Below are 13,679 nucleotides of genomic sequence, written 5' to 3'. Positions count from 1 at the left end.
CCAACTCTCCTGACCTGAACCCCATAGAGAATCTGTGGGATATTGTGAAGAGAACGTTGAGAGACTCAAGACCCAACACTCTGGATGAGCTAAAGGCCGCTATCGAAGCATCCTGGGCCTCCATATGACCTCAGCAGTGCCACAGGCTGATTGCCTCCATGCCACGCCGCTTTGAAGCAGTCATTTCTGCCAAAGGATTCCTGACCAAGTATTGAGTGCATAACTGTACATGATTATTTGAAGGTTGACGTTTTTTGTATTAAAAACACTTTTCTTTTATTGGTCGGATTAAATATGCTAATTTTGTGAGATAGGAATTTTGGGTTTTCATGAGCTGTATGCCAAAATCATCCGTATTAAGACAATAAAAGACCTGAAATATTTCAGTTAGTGTGCAATGAATCTAAAATATATGAATGTTAAATTTTCATCATGACATTATGGAAAATAATGAACTTTATCACAATATGCTAATATTTTGAGAAGGACCTGTATATATATATATATATACAGGTCCTTCTCAAAATATTAGCATATTGTGATAAAGTTCATTATTTTCCATAATGTCATGATGAAAATTTAACATTCATATATTTTAGATTCATTGCACACTAACTGAAATATTTCAGGTCTTTTATTGTCTTAATACGGATGATTTTGGCATACAGCTCATGAAAACCCAAAATTCCTATCTCACAAAATTAGCATATTTCATCCGACCGATAAAAGAAAAGTGTTTTTAATACAAAAAACGTCAACCTTCAAATAATCATGTACAGTTATGCACTCAATACTTGGTCGGGTATCCTTTTGCAGAAATGACTGCTTCAATGCGGCGTGGCATGGAGGCAATCAGCCTGTGGCACTGCTGAGGTCTTATGGAGGCCCAGGATGCTTCGATAGCGGCCTTTAGCTCATCCAGAGTGTTGGGTCTTGAGTCTCTCAACGTTCTCTTCACAATATCCCACAGATTCTCTATGGGGTTCAGGTCAGGAGAGTTGGCAGGCCAATTGAGCACAGTGATACCATGGTCAGTAAACCATTTACCAGTGGTTTTGGCACTGTGAGCAGGTGCCAGGTCGTGCTGAAAAATGAAATCTTCATCTCCATAAAGCTTTTCAGCAGATGGAAGCATGAAGTGCTCCAAAATCTCCTGATAGCTAGCTGCATTGACCCTGCCCTTGATAAAACACAGTGGAACAACACCAGCAGCTGACATGGCACCCCAGACCATCACTGACTGTGGGTACTTGACACTGGACTTCTGGCATTTTGGCATTTCCTTCTCCCCAGTCTTCCTCCAGAGTCTGGCACCTTGATTTCCGAATGACATGCAGAATTTGCTTTCATCTGAAAAAAGTACTTTGGACCACTGAGCAACAGTCCAGTGCTGCTTCTCTGTAGCCTGGGTCGGGCGCTTCTGCCGCTGTTTCTGGTTCAAAAGTGGCTTGATCTGGGGAATGCGGCACCTGTAGCCCATTTCCTGCACACGCCTGTGCACGGTGGCTCTGGATGTTTCTACTCCAGACTCAGTCCACTGCTTCCGCAGGTCCCCCAAGGTCTGGAATCGGCCCTTCTCCACAATCTTCCTCAGGGTCCGGTCACCTCTTCTCGTTGTGCAGCGTTTTCTGCCACACTTTTTCCTTCCCACAGACTTCCCACTGAGGTGACTTGATACAGCACTCTGGGAACAGCCTATTTGTTCAGAAATTTCTTTCTGTGTCTTACCCTCTTGCTTGAGGGTGTCAATAGTGGCCTTTTGGACAGCAGTCAGGTCGGCAGTCTTACCCATGATTGGGGTTTTGAGTGATGAACCAGGCTGGGAGTTTTAAAGGCCTCAGGAATCTTTTGCAGGTGTTTAGAGTTAACTCGTTGATTCAGATGATTAGGTTCATAGCTCGTTTAGAGACCCTTTTAATGATATGCTAATTTTGTGAGATAGGAATTTTTGGGTTTTCATGAGCTGTATGCCAAAATCATCTGTATTAAGACAATAAAAGACCTGAAATATTTCAGTTAGTGTGCAATGAATCTAAAATATATGAATGTTAAATTTTCATCATGACATTATGGAAAATAATGAACTTTATCACAATACGCTAATATTTTGAGAAGGACCTGTATATATATATATATATATATATATATATATATATATATATATATATATATATATATATATAGCTGTTGATGAGTTGACAACATTTACACCAGCACAGTGTTGAATATGTCAATAAAATCTTCCCAAAGCTGCTGTAGAATTCACTATATTCCTGTTCAGCAGTACTTTGTCCTTGGAGTGACTGATATGGAAGACTAGTGTTGATATTTGGATCGTCATTAAACTAATAGTGCATTTACTGCCAATGTGAAGCAACCGCAACCTTTCTCCAGATGCCTTTCATCTTCGCAGCTGTCGCTCAACTTCCCAGGGTCAGCTTGTGTGAGGGCTGAAGTGATCCCAGGGAGATAGACAAGGAGCGGGTGGGGGGGTAAGGGTAAGTGCTGTTGTTTTCTCCTTGAAATCTCAGCCCATCATGTCTGGTTTACAGCAATGCAATAGTATAAATGGTCTTAAAGAAATGGTCATTGCCAGGCACTTTAGGAAACTTTGAAGATGATAGGATGCTTCAGGACTAGAGCCTTTGTGGACTGAATGCTTATCAGCTGTAGTAGTGGCTGCATAAAAGAAAGTGCATGTTGACTGAAATCTTTATAACTCGGTGTCATTTGGTAAGACTTCTTTTGTATTATTTTTGCACTGCTGCAGATCATTCTTTAATATCTTTAAAGAATGGCCTGTTTGGAGCCTGTGTTCATCCTGAGTGAGAGAGATTGAAGACAAATCCATATAGACTGGTTAATGAGCACCTTGTTGTGTGTTCTTGTTCTCCTCAGGTTTATTAGATTTTTTTTAAATCACGTTTTGAACCAAATGATTCCCTTCAACTTCCTATAACAGATTTGCCAAGTTTCAGAAGATGATCAGATATATTAGCAGGTGATCTTGGTATCAGACCGAAAATCATCCCCTCGTACTTGCCCGAAATATTAAATTATGTATTAAAAATTAATACATAAATGTAAAAAAAGAGAAAACTAGTCATGATGGTGAAAAGCATGACGCTGGCAACTAATTAACTTGTGGAAAAGTTTACACCCATCTTCAGATACTTACAAAATAGACCTTCCGTTTAACCTATTGTGCATAATGTAAATAGCAAAAAATTTATTGTCATCCAATCGGAAGCAAGGTACACTAATAATGTCATAATGCCTATCCATAGAAATGATCGAAGTACCCAAATCTTCTCTGCTGCATCAGGACTGAAGCAACATTGTTCCGCCCCTTCCTCACATGTTGCTGCATATTTCAGCTAGCTGAACGAAGGCTTGAATGCTTTTCCCTCACTGCCAAAAAAGAAGAATTTGGATGCCGGGGAGCAAATGAGTGCCAGTCATCACTCTTAGTAAGGTAACACTGTTTAAGAATTACAGTTCTTATGACGTACAAATAGCATTTCTGTTGAACAGCTGACTGTAGGCTACCCGAGCAGATAGCCTGACTAATTAACCAACTTGCTGTTCTTGTGTTATTCTATAAAGAACAGCAAAAAGGGATACTATTTTCATTAATAAGCATTTGAAAATGGCTGTTAAATATAGTTAGGGTTTATAGATATGCCTTGTGGCAATCAGTATAAGACTGAGATATGTATAACACCAGTTAATATTATTTGAAAATATTTGTTACTTTTTCTCTCTTTTTATCTGTTTATCAGAACTGATATTTACATCACAGAGTTTCACTATGATTGTGTCTCGTTTTACTGTACCTCCATGTTTCCCTCCATCTGGGCACTGACAGTCTTGAACAATGCCGTGGATATTGGTGAAGTCAGGCAAACAATAAGAAAATCCCTCCAACATGTTCACACAATTGAATTCTGCACGAGCTGCAATTATATCGTTCCCTGAAGAGGACTCTTTGACGCCCTAAAAAGGTAATGCTTTACCTTGGCTCTCTCAAGAACACAATCACATGGTTCATTCTCCTTGTTGTCATAATTAGTACAACTCAGGAAAATTGAGGGGCTTTCTTTCTTGTATGGGTTTTTGTTTTTTTTTAAATCTTGCTGAGAAGGATGGCACTGGGACATACACAGATGTCCTGATGGACTGGACAATGCTCTGTTACATATTCAAGGCTTGAGGTATTATTTTACAACCAAACCCTACGTTAAACCTCTTAACAACCATATTGCTGTCTTGGTCTTCATGACGCTATTTTTCCTTGGAGTTTCATAACAAACCTCTAAGGACTTCACATTGCAGCTTAATCATGCAGAGATAAAATTAAGTCCAGGTGGACTCTATTCGTAATTGGCTGAGCTGGATTAAATTTAGGGGTATCAGAGAACAGGGATCTGCATGCATGCCAAGCCTTTCAGATTTATATTTTCTTATTTGTTTTTCTTTTTTCTTCCAAATTTTTGCATCTATCTATCTACAGGGTTGGACAATGAAACTGAAACACCTGGTTTTAGACCACAATAATTTATTAGTATGGTGTACGGCCTCCTTTTGCGGCCAATACAGCGTCAATTCATCTTGGGAATGACATATACAAGTCCTGCACAGTGGTCAGAGGGATTTTAAGCCATTCTTCTTGCAGGATAGTGGCCAGGTCACTACGTGATACTGGTGGAGGAAAACGTTTCCTGACTGCCTTCTCCAAAACACCCCAAAGTGGTTCAATAATATTTAGATCTGGTGACTGTGCAGGCCATGGGAGATGTTCAACTTCACTTTCATGTTCATCAAACCAATCTTTCACCAGTCTTGCTGTGTGTATTGGTGCATTGTCATCCTGATACATGGCACCGCCTTCAGGATACAATGTTTGAACCATTGGATGCACATGGTCCTCAAGAATGGTTCGGTAGTCCTTGGCAGTGATGCGCCCATCTGGCACAAGTAGTGGGCCAAGAGAATGCCATGATATGGCAGCCCAAACCACCCCCATGCTTCACTCTGGGCATGCAACAGTCTGGGTGGTACGCTTCTTTGGGGCTTCTCCACACCGTAACTCTCCCGGATGTGGGGAAAACAGTAAAGGTGGACTCATCAGAGAACAATACATGTTTCACATTGTCCACAGCCCAAGATTTGCTCTCCTTGCACCATTGAAACCGACGTTTGGCATGCATGAGTGACCAAAGGTTTGGCTATAGCAGCCCGGCCGTGTATATTGACCCTGTGGAGCTCCCGACGGACAGTTCTGGTGGAAACAGGAGAGTTGAGGTGCACATTTAATTCTGCCGTGATTTGGGCAGCCGTGGTTTTATGTTTTTTGGATACAATCCAGGTTAGCACCCGAACATCCCTTTCAGACAGCTTCCTCTTGCGTCCACAGTTAATCATGTTGGATGTGGTTCATCCTTCTTGGTGGTATGCTGACATTACCCTGGATACCGTGGCTCTTGATACATCACAAAGACTTGCTGTCTTGGTCACAGATGCGCCAGCAAGACGTGCACCAACAGTTTGTCCTCTTTTGAACTCTGGTATGTCACCCATAATGTTGTGTGCATTTCAATATTTTGAGCAAAACTGTGCTCTTACCATGATAATTGAACCTTCACACTCTGCTCTTACTGGTGCAATGTGCAATCAATGAATACTGGCTACCAGGCTGGTCCAATTTAGCCATGAAACCTCCCACACTAAAATGACAGGTGTTTCAGTTTCATTGTCCAACCTATCTATCTATCTATCTATCTATCTATCTATCTATCTATCTATCTATCTATCTATCTATCTATCTATCTATCTATCTATCTATCTGTCTGTCTGTCTGTCTGTCTGTCTGTCTGTCTGTCTGTCTGTCTGTCTGTCTGTCTGTCTGTCTGTCTGTCTGTCTGTCTGTCTGTCTGTCTGTCTATCTATCTATCTATCTATCTATCTATCTATCTATCTATCTATCTATCTATCTATCTATCTATCTATCTATCTATCTATCTATCTATCTATCTATCTATCTATCAGCTCTTGTGTCATACTGCATGTGTTTCTCAGTGGAAGAATGTACTGACAGGTCAGATCAGTGCACAGATAAATGATGAAGCAGAGTCCTCCGTCTGCCATCAGTAGGCCTGTCGCAGCACTGTTCGCTTTACTAAGCACTCTTCGCTTTCGATGAGTGAAATGTGAACGCAGTATTCCTATTAGCACAACGCTTCCTCCTTAGTCACATCTAAATAGTGCCAGCTCTGGCCACTGTGGAGGGTGTCATGAGCTGAAGCTGCTCTGAGTTATAGAGGCAGTCCGTCTTGATTTGATGCAGCTGTATGGTCATTTGGAGAAGGATACTTATTTTCTCTGTCGACCGAAGAGCAGGGAAAATGTTGTGCTCTACAGAAAAGAATGAGTCTGGATCCTTAGAGGTACATTCAAGGCAACCGTACAGTCAATTTATCTGACAAAACCGCAGGAGGCTGCATTTCAAAACGAGTACTTTTTTAAATGCAGAGTTGAGCACATTTTGAGCTCTCCTGAGGCTCTATTTGCTGAAAGCCCTAAAAGGCCCTCTGGAAATATGTCAAATGGATTTGTTCATTCCATTGCTAGTCTGGGCCTCTGCTTAAGGCATTAACATTAAGATTTTTTGTCATATGGAATATCATTGGACTGTGAGCTATTATAGCACAGCTCAAAGTGATCAAGGTGACAGGCCATGATTTGGACTTGAAAAGAACAGTGCTCCTCTAGTTTCCTGGAAAAGCCTGAATGAGAAAACGAATTTGAATCAGCTTCTTTGTTCGTTCTACTTAATGGCTGCCAAAGGGTTGATTTGTCTGCTCAGTCCAAGAGAAGACCCTCCCTCTGTCTAAATTGCAGGTTGGGTTTTCCTTCCATTAGGAAGATCCTCTTCTAATTGCCTCTCCTAAAAAGTATATTGTGAACCAGCTGCTTTAATGAAGAGAGAGAGAGAGGAGCCAAGCTAGCAGAGCACATTACAAACATTGGAGTTAGAGGTGTGCTATAATTGCTGACCATGAAAATGAACTATTTGAAGTATTTCAAAAGTCTGCAATGAAACAGTCGATGCTAGAGAAGATACATCCTCTGATCTGCATATTTTCCTGCACAGATAAATTGCAGGACACATTCCAGGTCTGATTATCTTGCAGAACCTAATTACATCTCAGCTGTGCACGTTAGGTGCCTGTCTTTCTTTAATAATGAAGGTATAGCTGCCAAGGATGGTTGTTTTTTGGCACTAAACACTAAATAAATGAGCACAGAAAGTGTTTGCGTGTGCCTGCATGTCTACAAGTCTGCTACAACAATGTGCAGCTTCAGTGGCTAATTGATGTAAAAATAATTGCTGTTTGGGAACCAATTTGTCAAGCTTAGACTGGATGTTTACTGGAGCAATGCACGCTTATGTGGAACACTTGCTTTAGGCAAAAAGGCAGCTTCCTGATGTGAGTGATGGGACATGCTAAAGCAACGAGACCTTCAATTTTTCACAGTCTTATCACAGAGAACCTTACATCTGTGAGAGAGCCTGACATTGAATTGGGGGTCATGAAGGCTGGCATTTACTGTATTTATGCAGACATTTATCAGGAGGCAAACAGATCCCCCAAATACTGCTGGTTATTCTACTGCACACTTAAAAATAAAGCTTGGCCCATGATATCATAACATCCCATTTTTTGCCAAAATGTACATGGAATAGGTTGGGAAAAACTTTGTGCTAGTAAAAACTATCATTAGGACAAGTAGTATGGTGATGTTCATATGACTGATATACTATACAGAAAGTCCAAATGTACTGGCCCAGTATTTTTGGACTTCATTTGCTTAAATATTTGTTCCTGTACAAGCTTTTATTAAAACATTAAAAATTATTAAATAATGTTGCAGGTTATCCTACAAATTAAATTAAGTTTTTTTAATTGCCCTTTTTACCGCAAATATATTATAATTTAACATCTATGTCATGCCTTTTATACTTTAACTTTAACATGAGTTCTGCTCTCACATTTGCATCAGTGCAAGCAGTCAGTCTCCTTGTTAAAGACCACCAATTGCCAGACAGTTTCTTGTTTTACCAAGAACTGGGAATTTTCATTTTCATTACAACTTTTTCAGTTACAATCTTTTGTCATACATTATATTTGTGAAAAAAAACTACTTTTGGAAGCATTTGAAATTTAAATTGCCATCAAATGTTTTTGTGTTTTTATTTTCCCACTTCTTTGATGCATCTGAAATAACGTTTTACATTATTAAAGAAGCGGAAGATTCCTAAATTTCTCATGCCATTTCCCCTGCCATGTCAGCTCCTTTCAATCATTCAACATATAGGGGTAAATTAATCTTCGACACCACAATTAGAGCTTCTGCATAGCACAACATGAGATTATCACTTTATTGCTGGTATTTGTTTAGAACTTTCTTACATTTTGTGGCATTAGCTTTTAAGTGTTGTATATACAGCATTTTTGGGTTGCCACGCTCATTTTCTTACAGAATAAAAAAAAAAATATTTCTTAGCCTTGCTTAGCTGATGGTTACATTACGTATGCTGCAGTATCAAATACATAAATAAGCAATGCTGGAGCACTATATATTTAAAGCAACTTATCTTCAGCTATTGTAGAAATACAATGCAGATATACAATAGTGTTACAGGTGTATGCCATGTTTACTCTTGCACACAAATTGTTTTATTAACTAATTGGTTAATTTTTAAATATCTTCATATAAACAAGTTTTGCTCATTAAATATGACCTCATTGGTTCTTTGTTATCCTTAATCAAGCAGGAGACAAATTCTATCTGAAAAAGAAAAACAAGGTACAGTGCAGACCAAAAGCTTGGACACACCTCATTCAAAGAGCTGTCTTTATTTTCATGACTATGAATATTGTAGCTTCACACTGAAGGCATCAAAACTATGAATTAACACATGTGGAATTATATACTGAACAAAAAATTGTGAAACAACTGAGAATATTTCTTATATTCTAGGTTCTTCAAAGTAGCCACCTTTTGCTTTGATTACTGCTCAAAACACTCTTGGCATTCTGTTGATGAGCTTCAACAGGTAGTCACCTGAAATGGTTTTCACTTCACAGGTGTGCCCTGTCAGGTTTAATAAGTGGGATTTCAAGCCTTATAAATGGGGTTGGGACCATTAGTTGTGTTGTGCAGGAGGTGGATGCAGTACACAGCTGATAGTCCTACCGAATAGACTGTTAGAATTTGTATTATGGCAAGAAAAAGCAGCTAAGTAAAGAAAAATGGGTGGCCATCATTACTTTCAGAAATGAAGGACAATCAGTCCGAACAATTGGGAAAACTTTGAAAATGTCCCCAAGTGCAGTTGCAAAAACCATCAAGAGCTACAAAGAAACTGGTTCACATGAGGACCGCCCCAGGAAAGGAAGACCAAGAGTCACCTCTGCCGCAGATGATAAGTTCATCCGAGTCAACAGCCTCAGAAATCGCAGGTTAACAGCAGCTCAGATTAGAGAACAGGTCAATGCCACACAGAGTTCTAGCAGCAGACACATCTCTAGAACAACTGTTAAGAGGAGACTGTGTGAATCAGGCCTTCATGGTAAAATAGCTGCTAGGAAACCACTGCTGAGGACAGGCAACAAGCAGAAGAAACTTGTTTGGGCCAAAGAACACAAGGATTGGACATTAGACCAGTGGAAATCTGTGCTTTGGTGATGAGTCCAAGTTTGAGATCTTTGGTTCCAACCACCTTAGAAGAGGTGAACGGATGGACTTTACATGCCTGGTTCCCACCGTAAAGCATGGAGGAGGATGTGTGATGGTGTGGGGGTGCCCATCATTTATTTTTCAACAGGACAATGACCCCAAACACACCTCCAGATTGTGTAAGGGCTATTTCACCAAGAAGGAGAGTGATGGGGTGCTGCGCCAGATGACCTGGCCTCCACAGTCACCGGACCTGAACCCAATCGAGATGGTTTGGGGTGAGCTGGACCGCAGAGTGAAGGCAAAAGGGCCAACAAGTGCTAAGCATCTCTGGGAACTCCTTCAAGACTGTTGGAAAACCATTTCAGGTGACTACCTCTTGAAGCTCATCAACAGAATGCCAAGAGTGTGCAGAGCAGTAATCAAAGCAAAAGGTGGCTACTTTGAAGAACCTAGAATATAAGACATATTTTCAGTTGTTTCACACTTTTTTGTTCAGTATATAATTCCACATGTGTTAATTTATAGTTTTGATGCCTTCAGTGTGAAGCTACAATATTCATAGTCATGAAAATAAAGAAAACTCTTTGAATGAGAAGGTGTGTCCAAACTTTTGGTCTGTACTGTATGTATAAAGAGAGTGAAACAGTAATACCCAAGAGTAACACTCCTGTCAAGTTTATGCCTGTGTCTTACTCAAGTTTCCTCATTCATTTTAGGCTTTTTGAAGCACTTAGAAGGATCGAGAATGAAAATGACCCGGCTAATGCTGGAAAAATATCATAGTTGATAAAATACCCATTAACAAGCAAGATAATGTAAATTGACAAGGTTACATATTTTTAAAATGGCAATATAGATTATATATAGACAGGTATGTCTACAATTGCATGATTTTTGCAGGATAACTAGTTGAGCCTGCCTTTCACTGAATTCAAGTGACAAGTAGAAGAAAAAAACTGAAAATGCAGTTAACATTGAAGATGACAGAAAATCAGAACATCTGCAAGAAAATACAGCTCATAACCACTTAAATACAACAGATGACAGATTGTCAGAAAAAGTATATATTTCCATCAGAATGTTTCAGTTAGCATTTTCTCAATACTGTAATTGGTGTGGAGAAAAGCTGAGGATGTCAAGTAAAAATGCAAAAACTGCAGTTACAAAACTGCTTCCCAACAGCAGCAGCAGCAGCATCATATGACCTGCAGTAGGGTTTTTTGGTAATGATTTCCGAACACGTCTTCTTCATTGTTGTTGCATAAATGTGGAACACAAGAGGTTGTATCTAAATACTGAACATTATAAATAATGCTGAATCCAAATAATTCATTTCAAGCCAAACTGAGGCAGGCAATAAAATTAATTTAAGCTAAGCACATCGCCAAAAACCAATAAATTCCCAAATGAAGCTACTTTGAGCACTAAACAAAAAGAGCAATTAAACAGCCCTGTCTCTGTAAACAAAGCTAAACTTGCATAGAAGGCAATATATCCTCTGTGATTATTTACCATCCTGAGCACTAAGCAAAAAAAGCCAATAACATGTACAAACATCAAGCCAGACAACACTTGTAAATTGATCTTCATTAGAGAAATTCAGAGAATAATAAAAAAAAAAACATTTTAAACTACACAGTGGCACTTACAATAAGAATTATACTATGAAGTTTGAGGGTTTTATGCTTTCCTTTGCATTTAGGACACGGTTGATTTAAGCTTGAAATGAAAATCACTGTCAAGTCAGTTTGCAATTAAGCTAATACAAGGCGAGTGTGTGTGTGTGTGTGTGTGTGCGCACGCGCCCATTTGTGTGAAAGGGTAAATCCTTGTGCATATCCTTGCATGTAAGAGATAGAGTGAGCAAGAAAACAGACTCATTTGTGTAAATAGGCTTAGCTGATTACTTTCACTTTTTAAAATGAAACTTAGCTCAGTAGAAAGAACAAGTTCTGAGCTTTTAAATTTAAAGCTGCATCACTGAAGGTTTTAAAAGTGACACTGGGCCACATTTAGTGTCAGAATAACCACCAACTATAGCAGTTCCATGTTTCATTGGATTTTTCTATCTTGTTTTCACTATTCAAGTCTTTTCATGTCTGAATGCTTCAAACTGCTTGATAGAAGACTGGTTTTGTTAAATTACTCAAATAAAGCTGCTCATAATTACCAACACTGTTTTACATCATACAATTACATACTGAATTCTCCATATAATGAATATGACAGTGGATAAAGGTGGGACCTCTGTGAGCCACAAGGCTGCTATTGTTGGGGTGAATTATCTACTTACACTTGCCCCACTTGAAAAATGAAAGTTTGCTTTGTCACAATTATTTTGAGAATATGCAAATGTTCTTAAAATGACAATAGACTACTGAGACTACACACTCCCTACTATGGATTCTGCCATTTCAGTTCACTTCTTTCTGCTCACATTTGTTACGTGTTTTTCATGTCAGTGGTTTTCTTTGCACTGCACTGAGCTTTCTAGTTTATTCTTGTATTCTTTATACTTAGTTATTTCTGTTAGTATTCCCTGTTAGATTACGCCCAGTATCTCTGTTAACCTCCATTCATGTTTATTAGTTCCTGCCCTCATCCAGAGCCACCATGCAATCAACTACATTTTACACACCTGCGCCACCTTGTTCCATGCAATTGTCTGCACCTGTTTCTCCTCTTATTTAAGCTAGTTTTCTCTTTGCCCAGTGCTGGGTTATACTACTTCCATGCAATTTACTTTACTTTACTGTCCATTCTCCATACTCCATGTCCAGATCCACTTAGACTTTACAATTGTCCAGCAGAGATTTACTGATAAAAAAAAAGTTCATTGCTAACGAAGTTGGTTGTATCCAAGCTTATTCATGGAAAGTTGAGTGGAAGGAAAAAAGTGTGGTAGAAAAAGGTGAATAAGCAGCAGGGATAACTGCAACCTTGAGAGGATTTTAAATCAAACCTTATTCAATAGTCCGGTGGAGGTCATGGTGTGAACTGCAGCTGGAGTTAGAGCCAGCACACATAGTAATCTAAGACAGTTACTTGAGGTCCTGTCTGAAGTTTTCACAGGAAGTGAGGATTTGGGGAGTCAGGTCATCTGCTGGTGTTGTTCTTCGCAGCCACCTACCACACTATTTTAGAAAAAATTTAATGCTTCCTTCTGCTGACAAGATTTATTGGAGATTTTGATTTAATTTCCTTTACAACTTGGGACCTGCCCTCACTGACAAAAGTACCAATACCTTCATTAATGACCATGGTATGACTGATGATAAATAACCAGTAAACATCTTTGAAACCATGGGGTAATGTCAAGACGAGAGATGAAGATGGATGTGGGCAAATGCCTTAACATCCTATCAGAGCCACAGGACGATCACCTTCATGCCACGCTGCACTGATGCAGTAATTCATTCCAAATGACATAATAACATTTGGTTTTAATTAGCTGTAAGCCATAATCATCACAACTGAAATATACCACCTTGGATTTAATGCATATGCATAAGCATATTTTGACAGAATTACTGAAAAAAATACCTTTTTCTTATATTTCCAGTTAATGGGATGCACCTGTAATTGACTAAATGTATTTATTCACCCGACATGACAACAGTTTAAAGATTCATAAATTAGCGTTCACATAAACCATTATGAAGTTTTTGAGAGTGGACATGTATAAGGTGGTAGAAGACCACACTGGTGTTTGCCTCTCACGGATAAGCAACTGACTATGGCCTCCAGGAATACATAGTCTGGATTTACATGAATTACATGCTAAGAGATTTGTTGTGCTGAGCAGGTAATATCTTACCTGCTCATAAACTTTGAATAGATCCTTCTCAAGAAATCCTGAGCTGTCCTTTTTATAGCTCTGCGGAGTGATGCCTGTAACTAACCCACCTGTTTAGAGGAAAATAGAACTGATG

General features: G+C 39.2%; 1 protein-coding gene and 1 long non-coding RNA gene across 3 annotated transcripts in view; one reads left to right on the top strand and one right to left on the bottom strand.

Annotated features, from left to right (window-relative positions):
• The window catches only part of b3gat1a (beta-1,3-glucuronyltransferase 1 (glucuronosyltransferase P) a), a 139,589-nt gene that overhangs the window by 90,337 nt on the left and 35,573 nt on the right, over nt 1-13,679 (bottom strand). The window lies entirely within an intron of this gene.
• The window catches only part of LOC124883501, a 46,912-nt gene continuing 36,526 nt past the window's right edge, over nt 3,294-13,679 (top strand). The window contains exons 1-2 of the long non-coding RNA XR_007042220.1: nt 3,294-3,475; nt 3,869-4,004. This is a non-coding gene — a long non-coding RNA (uncharacterized LOC124883501). The remainder of the gene's footprint in view (nt 3,476-3,868; nt 4,005-13,679) is intronic.

Source organism: Girardinichthys multiradiatus, chromosome 18 (assembly GCF_021462225.1).
Source record: "Girardinichthys multiradiatus isolate DD_20200921_A chromosome 18, DD_fGirMul_XY1, whole genome shotgun sequence".
NCBI classification, from domain to species: Eukaryota; Metazoa; Chordata; class Actinopteri; order Cyprinodontiformes; family Goodeidae; genus Girardinichthys; species Girardinichthys multiradiatus.
Note: the sequence above shows the minus strand (reverse complement) of the source record. Positions and strands in the feature narration are given on the sequence as shown.